Source organism: Lissotriton helveticus, chromosome 7 (assembly GCF_964261635.1).
Source record: "Lissotriton helveticus chromosome 7, aLisHel1.1, whole genome shotgun sequence".
In the NCBI taxonomy this organism is placed as follows: domain Eukaryota; kingdom Metazoa; phylum Chordata; class Amphibia; order Caudata; family Salamandridae; genus Lissotriton; species Lissotriton helveticus.
Window position 1 is genome coordinate 1,837,127,039 of NC_136068.1, and position 12,823 is coordinate 1,837,139,861.

The following is a 12,823-nucleotide window of genomic DNA, read 5'->3' on the forward strand; positions in this document are numbered from 1 at the left end:
CCAAACGTAACAGAATCAAAGCGCACGTAATCGTTTCTTTTGCTGCCTGCGGAAGAAGTGGGAAAAAGTTCCTGAGTGTCGTAAGAAGGCGAAAGCAGCAGCCGGCCAGTTTCTTAATGTGTGTCAAAAAGGAAAGACTCTCATCGAACCATACGCCCAGATTTTTTTTGGCCTGTCCCTTGGAAAGGGGCAGTGGAGAGTTAGACGGCCACAGCTGCTCTCAGAAGTCAGAGGGGAACTTGCCAATAGCAGGATCTCCAACTTCTTTTCATTGCACTTTTGCTGTGCATCCGCCAACCATTTAAAAATGGAGGCTAGGCACTGTTGCACCGCTAAGACGGAGTCTGTTGTTTTATCCCAGGTAAAAAGCAGCTGGGTATCGTCCGCATAGGACATGACCTTAGCCCCAAGCTCCTCTGCCAGATATATCAATGGCGTGACATAGATGTTGAAGAGGAGAGGGCTAAGGAAGGAACCCTGCAGGACTCCAGTAGTAACCAATTTAGGGGAGGAGGAGAAAGGAGGGAGCCATATCTGCTCAACACGCTCCTCCAGGAAAGACCCAAGCCAACTCCAAACAGCTCCCAACACACCACTCCCTGCTAGTCGGGCCAAATGAAGTGCATGTGGGACCATATTAAACGCCGCCGAGAGATCCAGGAAAATTAATGCCGCTCTCCCGCCGGCGTTGAAGCACTCCCGAAAGGCCTCAGCCACCTCTACTAAAACAGTCTCAGTGCTGTGAGAAGCTCGAAACCCTGACTGAGTTGGATGCAGAAGTGCCTCATGTTGCGTCTCGAGCTAGTTCTCGAGACGGGACTCGAGAACTTAGGTATTATTTCTCGGGTTAGCTCGAGCTATCATGCCGCCGTGTTAGCTCGAGCTATCATGCCGTGAGTATGCCGTGTTGTTAGTGTTTAAATGCTATGTAGGTTCTGTTATTCTGTTAAGAACTGTTATGTGCATTTTGTAAGGAGACAAACTGTCCTGCGGCTGTGTCCGCACTTCTCTGCTGTTTGGTAATATGCAAATGATACAAAGAGTGATAATTACCTATGGTACATGTTCGTAAGCATAACGAGAAGTTTGCCGGCCGCATTTTTGCGAGCGGAAACAGGTTGGACTATCGTTCCAGCGTGCATGACTTCGGAAGCTGAATAGAGTACTGTGACGTGCAGGAATTCTTTAAAGGAAACAAAGAGTCAAGGAAATACGTCAGACTCTGACTATGTATTCACGCTTATTACGCTACGTGCCACCATTTTGTATTGAGTTTTTATTTTATTTTATTATCCACTTCCAACGATCAGTATTTTCAAATCGGTTGTCATTGTATAACAATCAACAGTAATTGGATGTTAGTAAGTGATATTAGTCTGTGCTATTACACTTTTTAGGGTTCGCCTGGCGTCCACTGCGCAGCAGTGTTCGCGCAGGCAAAATCATTTGAGTTTCAGTATGGGGGCTTTAACCCGCCTCTCTGTTCCATTGGCTAGCTCCATAAATGGAGGCTAGCCATTGGAACAGAGATGTGTCAGTCATTGTCCGAGCAGATTCGTGGGCGTTCCGGTGATTTCTTCGCTCTCCGCCCCTTTAACAACGTAATTGCGGCGGTGGGCGGATGTTTTTTTTCTTTTTCTCGGCATGTCAAATGTCAAATGTCAAATGTCAAAGGCTCTTATATAGCGCCTTATCACCGCAAGGTCTCAAGGTGCTTGCTTTGGAAACCCGTCCTAGCTTTTTCCCTGTGAGATAACCCGTATTGGGCATCCCCAAGGTGAAAGCCAGGCATCCCGCCGCGGGGGGGGGGCCGTAGTGGAGATTAAGCAAGCTATTGCCCAGAGTTACAGAGTGTGAACCCCTGGTTCGAGTAGGCACCGAAGCGAGAATTATCGAGTCCGTGGACATTTGGGCTCAAGACCCTGCCGTGTCGGGAATTGAATCCCGGTCCCGGGTCTGACCTCTGCTTCAGGGTCTCCCTCCTCTAACCAGTGAGCCACACTTCTCCGACACTTCTCTGGCATGTTATTCTCATTTCCGATGTGTCTGTTTCCGGGATGGGCTGTGCGATTTTAGTGGGCCTGCAAGGTCTCGCTGGGAGGGCCGGATACTCGACATGCACGGACGGCTTGGAAGCAAGTCGGAACTCTGATGAAGACCTCACGCTGACCGGAGTTGAAGCAGGTACGGCGGTCGTTTGACTGGTGACGTCAGCCTGCTAGTGAGAGTCTGTGTGGTGTTGTGTATTTTGTTTGCTCACAATTGTCACTTCTTCCTCATGTTTCAAAGTTCACCCTTCCTGTTTGCTATATCTACATGAACATGTGAAGCCGCGAACGTTTAGCTTTTCCTTGTGGAAATTGATTTAAATCCCCGTATGTTTGGCCAGGCCCCCTTTGGCATTGGTTAAACTGAACACTGTACCTTGACCAAGCCACTGTGGTAAAAACAATAAAAAAAACATTAATCTTTCAACTCCCTTAGACTTTTTTATTTTAAAGCAACAACGTCGGTTTCACATTCACTGCACTACATTATCAGTTCCGAGCAGGGGGTATTTACTCACAGTAAACGATTCTGAAATGTTTATTGGGTGCAGATGAGGGAGGGTCCGGGTGTATCTGTGAGCAAGGCCTGTGCATTGTGGATGTGATTTCTTTTTTGGGGGTGGGGGGAGGGTGTTTGGTGCAGGTTACAGCGATTGGGAATGTTCACTGTGGGACAACTTAAACCCACAATGTATCGGTGTTGGACTTTGGCCCTTAGGGCAGGTTCACCCCTAGACTTTTTGTTTGAAATGGTGACCTGGAGATGGTGATTTTTGGATTCTGCGCACTTTCACTGTGTCCCAGTGGAAAGTGCGTGCGCACTCTGAGTGCATGTGCTGAGCTAGGCCTGCCCGCCCATAGGAATGCATGGGGAATGTATGTGTCCCTGGTAGTTCCTGATGCGTGGGGTGTACAGGCTTGAGTCTGGTATGTGTGAACTCATGAGAGTGAATGCTGCGAGATGGTGTATGCAGCATGTATGTGTCTAGTAGCAAAGCGCCATTTCTAGACATGGCTGTACGTGTGCTGTGAGGGTGCTGGCGTGTGATTGGCTGGAGCTGGCTGGCATGCCAGGCTCCAGGAAGTCTGGATGGGTCTGCCCGGTGGTGAGTGGGAGATTAGCATGAGTGATGTGTGGGAGGAGTGTACCTGTGTCCTGGATGGGCTGGGTTTTCCCCACACAATGCTGGCTCCGCCCCCCTGTGGTGTGTCTAATGACCCAAGCCCTGCCAGTGAATAGAGAGGGTGGTTGAGGTAAACAGAGTACTCAAGAACCAGCTGCGACTGTTTCCGCCCCCACTCTGCACCCTTGAACAAAGGAATGCACTGTATAAAAATGGGGCTGTGTCCCCACAGAAGTTGTTCTCTACCAGGATCCTGAGGGGGCTGTTGCTGCTGCTGCTGGGCCAGAGGACCGCCACTTGGGCTGTCTCCCTGCCTGGAGACCCAGTGAGCTGGCTCTGGGCCCAGCCTTGCACCCCCCTGCCTTGCTGAAGGACCTTTGCTGGACTTTGTTGTCCTATAGCGCCTGGGGGTGCTGAATTGGATTGATAGCGCTGGGAGCGCTTTCCTTTTCCCTCCTAGCGCTAAGAACGCTTTATTTTGCATTTAGCGCTAAGGGGCGCTTTACTTTGGGAAGCCGGAGCCCACCCGGCGTTGGCCCCGCTCCGTGACGAGTCTTGAGCCCCCTGGCAGGTGCCCACTCTGCCGGGGACATTGCCGCCTTTCGAGCGCGTGCCCACCGCGCTTTATGGTAATTAAGGCCGGTGCCCACCCGGCATTGCCCCTCGAGATTCACCGCCGCAGCCCGGAGTGTTTTTAAAACGTTGCCGGGCCGCTGCCAAGTGCGACCCGGAAGTGGTTGGCCGGCCGGCCAATCAGTGAGCAGGCCGACCGGAAGTCCCGCCCCGCAGCCGCGACCTGGAAGTCAGGCAGGCCGGGGGCAGGACAGAGAAACAACCGGACGCAGACGGGAGGCCACCCCGTGCTCCAGGAAGAGAGAGAAGCCGGCGTCTTCTCTTGTCCCCCCCGGGCTCCCAAAGCGAGGGAGAGCCCAGGAGAGTGAGGGCAGAAGCCTGGCCGAGAGGAGCTGACGCCTCGAGGAGCCGCCGCCTCCCCTGACAGCCGGTGAGTGCGGGCGCCCCCGGGGTCACTTCTCCACCCCAGCGAGGCTCGAGAGCCAGAGTGATTTCCGAGTCCCCGGAGGGGGGACTCCAGCATCTGGGGCCACATTCGTGTAGAGCCTTCAAGGCTCCTGGCGGCATCTTTGTTTATGCAAGTCCACGAGGGACTTGCACAAGCCGCCCCTTTTGTTTGTCCAGAGCCACGGAGGCTCTGGGGGCATTTTAGGCACAGCGAGTCTCCCGAGCGGGGCTCTGACCTAGCATGGGCCATTGTCCTCGAGTCCCCCAGAGGGGGGACTACCACAAAAAGGTGCCACAGTTGTGTTTGAGCCTGAGAGGCTCAGAGGGGACATTTTCTTGCTTTAAGAGCCCAGAGAGGCTCTGAGAGGGCCATTCGTTTTGTGAGCCCAGAGAGGCTCTGCAGTGCCACAGTGGTGGCTCTTGAGCCAGAGGGGCTCCAACTTTGCCCTAACTTTCCCTGCACCAGTTGCCCAGCACTTTGTGGGCAACTGCGACGTTTAGGCCCTGACATTGGGACACAGGGACAGTCACAGGTGGTGACTTCTGAGTTTTGCGCAATTGTACTTTCTATGCACCTCTGAATGTATTGTTTATGCGTCATGTGCCTTTACACCTCTGAATGAATGTCATGCATTGCATCATGTGTATGTTCTTACACCCCTACAGGTATTGTGATACATAGGTGGTTGTCTTCTCCCTAGTACAGGTGGTGCTAGTGAGGTCCTGGTTACCAGTGATTACTGGTTGTGTGCTATTTTGTGCTATATTCTATGTACTAAGTGCTATTTCTGAAAGTGCTACTTCTGATTCCTGACAGTGGTCCAGGTGGCCCTGTCTTGTACATATCCCCTGTAAATTCTGCCCGTGCCTCTGGCACATTGTAAAGTGTGTGTTTTATCTAATGTGTTTTGGTGTAATACAAAGGCTATTTTTATATAACCTTGTGTGGAGTTTCCTTTGTGGTGGGCCTTTGGTTGTTGTTGCTGGGGTGCGTGCGCAAATACTTAGCCTACATCGCCTCCAAGTTTAGCCTTGCTGCTCGCGCCACGTTACCTAGAGGGTGAGTAGGGGTTATCTTGGCGTGTAACTCCCTTGCCCTGACTTGGGAGTGGTGGTCTCTGACTGACTTTGGTGAAAGCCCTGGCCAGCCGGGGATCCCATTTCCAACATTGGCGGCAAGCGGTGGGATAAGGATTTGTGTTTGCCTTGTACCTTAGTAGCAGCTGGCTGCACCACAAAACTCTGCATTTTAGATGACCACATTTTAGGGGATTGTTATTGAAATTCCATTGTTTCTTCTCCTGAAGAGTGTCATTTGATTGTGTTCAGTACATTTGTCCCCCGCCCTGCTTCCAGAGTTTGGTACCTGTGTCGCTTTTGGGCAGGTTGAGAAGTCAGGGGTGGTAGAAACTGCCTTACCGATCCGAGGGGAGGGTGTGTGTGGATGAATGGTGTGTTTTCCTGGACGCATGAGTATGAGTTCTCTTTGATAAGGAGATTGTTGAAGTTTTGGAATTGTGTCCTCTTACTTCAGATTGTTCAGTCCCCTGTGTTGCACGTGTCTGTGAGCATCTTGCCAAGATGGAGTCTGCTTTTAATGTCTGGGGTCTGTTTTTGCATGAACTGAGAGAGTTTTGCGAAGAGAGAGACATTGCAGTGAATGAGTCAGACACCCAGTCCCAACTTAGGGGTAACCTGATCCAATGGCAGAAGGATGACTGGGAGCGTGAGCACAGTGAGGAGAGGGCCCGGGTCTCACACCATGAGGGTGGTGGGTCAGAGGGGAGCCCTGAAGAGTCTGAGGAGGAGGAAGAAGATGATAGCACAGGGACGCCAGCAGATAGTGAGGACCCCATAGGTAGGGAGTCCCTTGCTGGGTCCAGCGTAGGAGGCAGCGCCTCATCCCTTTCCCTGTCCCTAGAGGAGCTGGAAGATAGGAGGAGAGAAAGGGAGCACCAGCTGGCTTTAGAGAAGCTCAAGTTGGAGCATGCCCAGGCTATGGCACAGCTGGGCATTAGAAAGCAACAGCTGGAGGTTAAGAAGCAACAGCTGGAGACCGAGAGGGTCTTAGCGCAGGACAGGATAGAGGAGGCTGAGAGGGCCGCCACCAGAGGCAAAGTAGCTCTGGAGGGTAGACTATCCCCTGCGCGCAGTGTTGAGTTTCTGGATCCCCCAGGGAGGGTTGAGTCCAGTGGTGGCAGCTATTTAGATTTCAGTGGAGGAAATCCCAGTCCCAGTTCCCCCAGTCTGGTACCTGTTTCCCCAGAGGAGGAGTTAAGGGTGAAGTTCAGGGACAGTAGGAAACTGTCTCACCAGTCTTGGGTAGATTTTGAGGATGAATGTTGTGATACACTGTGGGCTTGGGTAGAGGTTCACACTGACTCTGATTTTGAAGTCTTGTTTGATCTTATTGTCAAAGAGCAGGTGCTCAGTGGTTGTTCGCCAGAGTTGCGCCAACACCTGTTGCAATTTGGATTTACTGATCCAGAGTTACTGGCAAGGGAAGCAGACCGCTGGGAGAAGGCCAGAGGTTCTCTAGAGTCCCTAGTGAGTGACTCCAAAAGTAGTGGTTCAGGTATCCTCCAGCCCAGCGTGGTGGAGGAGGCTCAGTGTAGCCCAGCTAGGTCCCAGGATAGCGAGGAGGGTGTAGGGGCTCACTGCCTGGCTCAGTGGAGCAGGAGTGAGGGGGAGACCGAGGTTCCCCAGACGCCCGAAGCCCTGCCTCAGGACTTGGATGGTTTCTTGAGGGAACACCAGGTTGGGGACCTAGGCTGTCCTGTTAGTCCACTTGAGGAAGATCTCCTAGTGAGTAGAGGACCTGGAGTGTCTGTAAACAGAGCTCCTGTGGTTCTAGATGCTGGCAGTACCGCTCCGGTAGGGAGGGTACAGGAGTCCAGAGTGAGGAGTGATTGGGGGAGTTCCCCAGTGGCTGGACCAGTGGGTCAGGGACTACCCAGTTGGGCTAGGTTCCCGTGTAGTGACCATGGTGACACCACTTCTGGTCTGGGGGATCTTCGCGCACTGTCAGGTGGACAGGGAGCGGGAGATCTGCGCCAGACAGACAGTCACACGACACATGGGCCATGTGTCAGCCTCAGGGGGATTGTGTGTGAGTCCCCAGAAGTCCTGGAGTGCCAGGCAATTGTTCCACCGAAGGTTTTAGACCAAAGGTTGGAAGGCCAGGTTCAGGATCAGCCTGACCTGAAGGGTAGGATGACTGTAACCAGTGTCCTGACCGGTTCTTCTTCCAGAGGAACTTCTCCAGGTGGGAGAGGGCAGACCTCTGGAAAGGGGTGCAGAGGGTGGGAGAGCCCACCTCTGACCCCGGTGCAACCTGAGTGGATAAGCCCTGGGTTGGAATGGCGTTCTAGGGGTACCCCTCGCAGAGGGAGGAGGAACCCTAGGAGAAGAGGTAGGGGGAGGAGAGCCTTCCCTGAGACTCCTGGTCCGCCTGAGGTTGTAGGCCCTAGGCTGGAGTACCAGTGGCAGTCTAGTCCTGTCTTGCAGACAGGAAGAGTGGAAAATGGCTCCTATGTGCCAGGGGTTACTACCCCCCGCTCTGCGAATTGGCATGGACCAGTGGCACCTGGGTGGCCCAGGGCCTGGTCCTGGCCGAGGACAACTTGGGAGTACCAGTGGGGTAGCCCAGTTGGTCCAGACAGTGTGTTTAGAAGGAATCCCATGGGTTCACCGTGGCATAGAACAGGAGGGTGTCCCTGCAGTTGCGGGCCCGCGTCCGTGTTCTATCGCCCCAAGCAGGGAAGTCCATCACGGTGGTGATTGGTCTCCCCTGCGTTTTGGCTGGAAGGGGGTTATGTTGGACTTTGGCCCTTAGGGCAGGTTCACCCCTAGACTTTTTGTTTGAAATGGTGACCTGGAGATGGTGATTTTTGGATTCTGCGCACTTTCACTGTGTCCCAGTGGAAAGTGCGTGCGCATTCTGAGTGCATGTGCTGAGCTAGGCCTGCCCGCCCATAGGAATGCATGGGGAATGTATGTGTCCCTGGTAGTTCCTGATGCGTGGGGTGTACAGGCTTGAGTCTGGTATGTGTGAACTCGTGAGAGTGAATGCTGCGAGATGGTGTATGCAGCATGTATGTGTCTAGTAGCAAAGCGCCATTTCTAGACATGGCTGTACGTGTGCTGTGAGGGTGCTGGCGTGTGATTGGCTGGAGCTGGCTGGCATGCCAGGCTCCAGGAAGTCTGGATGGGTCTGCCCGGTGGTGAGTGGGAGATTAGCATGAGTGATGTGTGGGAGGAGTGTACCTGTGTCCTGGATGGGCTGGGTTTTCCCCACACAATGCTGGCTCCGCCCCCCTGTGGTGTGTCTAATGACCCAAGCCCTGCCAGTGAATAGAGAGGGTGGTTGAGGTAAACAGAGTACTCAAGAACCAGCTGCGACTGGTTCCGCCCCCACTCTGCACCCTTGAACAAAGGAATGCACTGTATAAAAATGGGGCTGTGTCCCCACAGAAGTTGTTCTCTACCAGGATCCTGAGGGGGCTGTTGCTGCTGCTGCTGGGCCAGAGGACCGCCAATTGGGCTGTCTCCCTGCCTGGAGACCCAGTGAGCTGGCTCTGGGCCCAGCCTTGCACCCCCCTGCCTTGCTGAAGGACCTTTGCTGGACTTTGTTGTCCTATAGCGCCTGGGGGTGCTGAATTGGATTGATAGCGCTGGGAGCGCTTTCCTTTTCCCTCCTAGCGCTAAGAGCGCTTTATTTTGCATTTAGCGCTGAGGGGCGCTTTACTTTGGGAAGCCGGAGCCCACCCGGCGTTGGCCCCGCTCCGTGACGAGTCTTGAGCCCCCTGGCAGGTGCCCACTCTGCCGGGGACATTGCCGCCTTTCGAGCGCGTGCCCACTGCGCTTTATGGTAATTAAGGCCGGTGCCCACCCGGCATTGCCCCTCGAGATTCACCGCCGCAGCCCGGAGTGTTTTTAAAACGTTGCCGGGCCGCTGCCAAGTGCGACCCGGAAGTGGTTGGCCGGCCGGCCAATCAGTGAGCAGGCCGACCGGAAGTCCCGCCCCGCAGCCGCGACCTGGAAGTCAGGCAGGCCGGGGGCAGGACAGAGAAACAACCGGACGCAGACGGGAGGCCACCCCGTGCTCCAGGAAGAGAGAGAAGCCGGCGTCTTCTCTTGTCCCCCCCGGGCTCCCAAAGCGAGGGAGAGCCCAGGAGAGTGAGGGCAGAAGCCTGGCCGAGAGGAGCTGACGCCTCGAGGAGCCGCCGCCTCCCCTGACAGCCGGTGAGTGCGGGCGCCCCCGGGGTCACTTCTCCACCCCAGCGAGGCTCGAGAGCCAGAGTGATTTCCGAGTCCCCGGAGGGGGGACTCCAGCATCTGGGGCCAAATTCGTGTAGAGCCTTCAAGGCTCCTGGCGGCATCTTTGTTTATGCAAGTCCACGAGGGACTTGCACAAGCCGCCCCTTTTGTTTGTCCAGAGCCACGGAGGCTCTGGGGGCATTTTAGGCACAGCGAGTCTCCCGAGCGGGGCTCCGACCTAGCATGGGCCATTGTCCTCGAGTCCCCCAGAGGGGGGACTACCACAAGAAGGTGCCACAGTTGTGTTTGAGCCTGAGAGGCTCAGAGGGGACATTTTCTTGCTTTAAGAGCCCAGAGAGGCTCTGAGAGGGCCATTCGTTTTGTGAGCCCAGAGAGGCTCTGCAGTGCCACAGTGGTGGCTCTTGAGCCAGAGGGGCTCCAACTTTGCCCTAACTTTCCCTGCACCAGTTGCCCAGCACTTTGTGGGCAACTGCGACGTTTAGGCCCTGACATTGGGACACAGGGACAGTCACAGGTGGTGACTTCTGAGTTTTGCGCAATTGTACTTTCTATGCACCTCTGAATGTATTGTTTATGCGTCATGTGCCTTTACACCTCTGAATGAATGTCATGCATTGCATCATGTGTATGTTCTTACACCCCTACAGGTATTGTGATACATAGGTGGTTGTTTTCTCCCTAGTACAGGTGGTGCTAGTGAGGTCCTGGTTACCAGTGATTACTGGTTGTGTGCTATTTTGTGCTATATTCTATGTACTAAGTGCTATTTCTGAAAGTGCTACTTCTGATTCCTGACAGTGGTCCAGGTGGCCCTGTCTTGTACATATCCCCTGTAAATTCTGCCCGTGCCTCTGGCACATTGTAAAGTGTGTGTTTTATCTAATGTGTTTTGGTGTAATACAAAGGCTATTTTTATATAACCTTGTGTGGAGTTTCCTTTGTGGTGGGCCTTTGGTTGTTGTTGCTGGGGTGCGTGCGCAAATATTTAGCCTACATCGCCTCCAAGTTTAGCCTTGCTGCTCGCGCCACGTTACCTAGAGGGTGAGTAGGGGTTATCTTGGCGTGTAACTCCCTTGCCCTGACTTGGGAGTGGTGGTCTCTGACTGACTTTGGTGAAAGCCCTGGCCAGCCGGGGATCCCATTTCCAACAATCGGCCATGCGCATACCAACTGAGTGAGATATGCATATAGAACTGTAATAAGGCTGGCCTGCAAAATATTAGGAAGCCAATGGCCACGCATGGCTCCCCCTCGGCTAATTTGCGGGGAACAGATTGTAATAGCTGAGGCTTTCCGCTGATTATCTTATCCAGGATTAATATTGCTAAAATCCGACCAGAAGCTAAACAAAGTCAGTTTCCCTTCATTGCACTGGGCCTTCTTCTGGGTAACAGATGGCTGGATAAGGATGGCTGCCTCGCAAGCTCTGTCTGTACTTGGTTAGTTAACTAGTTGGTGTTTGTGAACTATACAGATGCAGGGAAATTAATGTTAGAATTGCAATTTAGTAGCGGACACGAGCAGCATTTTCTCGGTGTCTGTCACGGTACATTGTTGGATTGGATGTGGGACCAGTGAATACAGCGCTGCAGTGTTTTGACACAGCCGTAACCAATGTTGCGGCAAATGGAGGTGAATTGAGGTTCTCGCCTTCTCTTCTTTTGGCGGGTGTGGTTGTGCACTGAAAGTGACCAGCGTTGATATACCCTTTCACTTGTGTTTAACAGAGGGCTTTGGTGAATTTCAGTATCTGCAGATGTGAGCACCGGCTGTGTTGCTGGGTTTCTCTGTTCCTGGGTGAGTTATGACCGAGGTGCACATTTCGGGGCTGTAAAATATGCACACAGGACGCTAATTGCCGCAATCGCTCTTAAAGTGTTGTTAGTGGGGTTTGCAGTGAGTGCTCCCTTCTATTTTAAGGCATTATGCGATCCCGCTTGCGGGGGTAACCAGAGCTCGCCCCGGATACTAGGCATTCAGTTCTCGGTGGTGGAAGTTTGGGTCGGCCAGGCAGCTGTGGAAAAGGTTGCAATGTTTTTAAGGCTGATGTAAGACACTGCACCCTGTGGCTGGGTCCCGTGACGACAGTATGTTTGTCTGGGCCCTGTTGGGTTGATGGGTGTGTGTATATCTCCGAGCCTCGTGGCCACGGTTTGTGCCCTGACCCGTGGGGAGCAAGCTGTTTAGTGGACAGTATGAAAGAATGAAGTGGGCAGGCGAATGGTAATATGAGTGTGGGTCCACTTGTGCCCGGGCAAGGCATTTGTGCTTGGGACCTGAACGTGCTGGTTACCTTTGTGATCGGGCTCTTGAAAAGCAGTGTGTGAATGGGGGATGTGGACGCAATACCATTGTGCTTGGGTCCGTACACATAGAACCAGGCTGGCCCTTCGAGGCCCTAATGTACATGTGCCCTAGCCGACCATGAGGTGTATCACTGACATGAGGTAGCATGCGTGGGCCTGTGAGAGCGTGGTGCTTATGTGAGCCTAGGTTTATTTGTGCCGGGGCCCGTGCCTCAAATGCATGCGCTATTGGTATTGTAAATGACAATGACATTTATTTCTCTGTTTTCAAAACCAACACATAAATAAAAATTTTGTCATTTACAATGCCAATAGCTCTAACTTTTGCAACGGCGAAACCGTTGCATTGTAAATGCTTGTTTTTACAGGTTACCGTTTTAAGCAAGATACTTTCTCATTTACAGAATTATTTGGACATATTACATACTATCTTATATAATTGTTGGCTGGAAAAGATTTGTACATTCCAGATTCTCTTGATTATTATCATAACCTACTACTTAAGTACACAAATATGGCTATGGCAACAATCAATCTACCAGCTCCTGAAAAATGTATGGTAAAAGATTGTGAGGTATTGAGTCAAAGGTGGGAGGAATGGAGAGACTACCTAATTAACTACCCCGAAACCTTTGAGAGTAAAGAGTTACCTCCAGAATGGAAAAACATTTTTTTATTACATTGTCTGGGCCCTGGGGGGTTAAGAGTTTACAACAGATTGGAGAAAAAGACCTTAACAGGTAGTGAAGTGAATGTTTTTACTCAAGCCATTAACGATTTGAATGCGTATTTCGCACCAACTGTTTGTAAAGCTGTCCACAGGTTTAATTTCTACCATAGGAAGCAAGAGACAAATGAGAAAGTTGAGGATTACGTAGCATCTCTAAGAAGATTAGCATTGTGTTGTAAGTTTGGTGTCATTGAGGAGGAGTTAATTCGCGACCAATTAGTCATGCATTGCAACAACCCAAATTTACAAGATAAGCTGTGGATAAATGGGGATGCTAGTTTACGTGAGATTTCTGCCATCATTAGTAAGGCTGAG